The following is a 2,612-nucleotide window of genomic DNA, read 5'->3' on the forward strand; positions in this document are numbered from 1 at the left end:
TTTTCAAATGCATGATATATTTTCTTACTGAAACTGTAAAATACACAATCTTTTGGGGAATCATTGGATGTTGTGATGAAAATTCCTAATCAGAAAGAACTAGGGATCCTCTTAAGGGGCCAAATCCATTCACAAAATACTGTGATTACTTTATTGACTGGAAAATATAAATTGTTGCATTTCCACAATGTGAGCAAGGACTATTTGTGTAAAAATTAATTCTGTTATTTCCCTCTGTTCTGGTAGTCACCTCCAACACATGGACCCACGAAACAATACAGGAATTTCAGAGTTCCAGCTTCTGGGATTTTCAGAGAAATCAGATCTGCAGCCCCTCATATTTGGGCTTTTCCTCTCCATGTATCTGATCACTGTGTTTGGAAACCTGCTCATCATCCTGGCTGTCAGCTCTGACACCCACCTCCACACCCCTATGTACTTCTTCCTCACAAACCTGTCTTTTGTAGACATCTGTTTCACCTCCACCACTGTCCCCAAGATGCTGTGGAACATCCAGACTCAGAGCAAAGTCGTAACCTATGCAGGTTGCATCACACAAATGTATTTTTTCATACTATTTACAGGATTAGACATGTTCCTCCTGACTGTGATGGCTTATGACCGATTTGTGGCCATCTGTCACCCCCTGCACTACACAGTCATCATGAACCCCTGGCTTTGTGGACTGTTGGTTCTGGTATGTTGGATCCTGAGTGTCTTTGATTCTTTACTACACACTTCCATGGTGTTGCGGTTGTCCTTCTGCACAGAGGTGGAAATCCCCCACTTTTTCTGTGAACTCAACCAGATGATCCAACTTGCATGTTCTAACACCTTTCTCAATAATATGGTGATGTATTTTGCAGCCATGTTTCTGGCTATTGGTCCCTTCATTGGTATCCTTTACTCTTACTCTAAGATTGTTTCCTCCATATGTGGGATCTCATCAGCTCCGGGTAAGTATAAAGCATTTTCCACCTGTACATCTCACCTTTCAGTTGTTTCCTTATTTTATTGTACGAGCCTAGGAGTGTACCTTAGCTCTGCTGCTACCAAGAGCTCCCACTCGAATACAGTAGCTTCGGTTATGTACACGGTGGTTACAACCATGCTGAACCCATTCATCTACAGCCTGAGGAATAAAGACATAAAGGAGGCTCTGATGAGATTTTCTAGGATGACAACTCTAAAAGGGATAATTGTCCTGGCACTGAAGAAGCACCCATGATTGCAGGGCCCAAAGCCTGATCCAAATGTTGAGATACATTGATCAGATTGTGGAAGTGGAACGTGCCTCTTCTATTTTTTTTTCTGGGAATTTCTATTTTTTTTAACCTCTCTGCCTAATTTACATAACTCAGTTTATTAAGCTTTGTGATAACTCTGATATCCAAGATGTTTTCCCTTGCATTATCCTGCTCTCTCAATATCATTCCTAGTCTTGAATGTGAAATATTTGGACATTCTCACTTATTCAAAGGACTCTGTGAATCTGTTAAGAATTATTTCTTCTCGGGCCGCCTGGGTGGCTCAGGGGGTTAAAGCTTCTGCCTTCAGCTCAGATCATGGTCCCAGGGTTCTGGGATAGAGCCCCGCATAGGACTCTCTGCTCAGTGGGGAGCCTACTCCCCCCAACGCCTTTCTGCCTACTTGTGATCTCTGTCAAATAAATAAATACAATCTTTGAAAAAAAAATTCTTCTCAAATAAAATACATCACAGTAAGTATAGTTTCTTTAGTTTGACTGAATACTACTCCTATGGAAAATCTACTCTTGGCCATGAGGGCTATTTATGTAAATTTATAATAGAGGAAAATCTAAGACCACTGTGCTTCCCTCTCATGAACATCATCCCTTTGTATATTGTTATCTTTACTGTTCTGCCTGAGAATGGATACTTAGATATACTGGTGATTGTAGCTGTTCATGGAGATTTTTCTACACATTAGGACCCTGTTGTTATACAGCTTATGTTCATCATGGCTACCATAGTCTTTAGCAAAAAAAAAAAAAAAAAAAAAAAAAAAAAAAAAAAAAAAGATAATAAAATACATTCTCCAAGTGGAATCTATGCAGAAAGACAGATATGGATAAAATTGAATGATAATATATGGCCTTATAATACACCTTGGCTTTAAGTGTGATAAAGCAAAATGCTAAAGCATACATTTGTTATAGGCGCTTCATCTATTCATTGAATTATGGAATATCAGAATCCATTCTAAAAGAATGTTTATTAAGATGGAAAAACTAGTAGGCATGTTTGGGGTTTTATTAAATTATTTTCTGGATTCTGATCCTTCCATTTCTCTAAATGAAGTATTTCCCACTATTCAAAATTTTGCCATAACCTCTAAAGTGTCAGTGAAAAACAGTATCATTATCATTACACTATATATCATCCTCAAAACCACAGGATGACTTACCAGCAAGCTTGGATTCCTGTCCATGATGTGACCCAGAGTCACAAGTTTTGTGCACACAGGCATGTCCTTCCAACTTTTCCATGTTACCTCAAAGGGGCCTCAATGGAGTCATTTTTATTTTTTATTTATTTTTTTAAGATTTTTTTAATCTGAGAGAGAGAGAGAGAGATGGAGCACAAGCAGGG

General features: G+C 38.7%; 1 pseudogene; it reads left to right on the plus strand.

Annotated features, from left to right (window-relative positions):
- Positions 1–259: 259 nt before the first annotated feature.
- LOC123932695 lies at positions 260–1,079 on the plus strand (annotated as a pseudogene).
- The last annotated feature ends 1,533 nt before the right edge of the window (positions 1,080–2,612 follow it).

This window comes from Meles meles, chromosome 20 (genome assembly GCF_922984935.1).
Source record: "Meles meles chromosome 20, mMelMel3.1 paternal haplotype, whole genome shotgun sequence".
NCBI lineage: Eukaryota > Metazoa > Chordata > Mammalia > Carnivora > Mustelidae > Meles > Meles meles.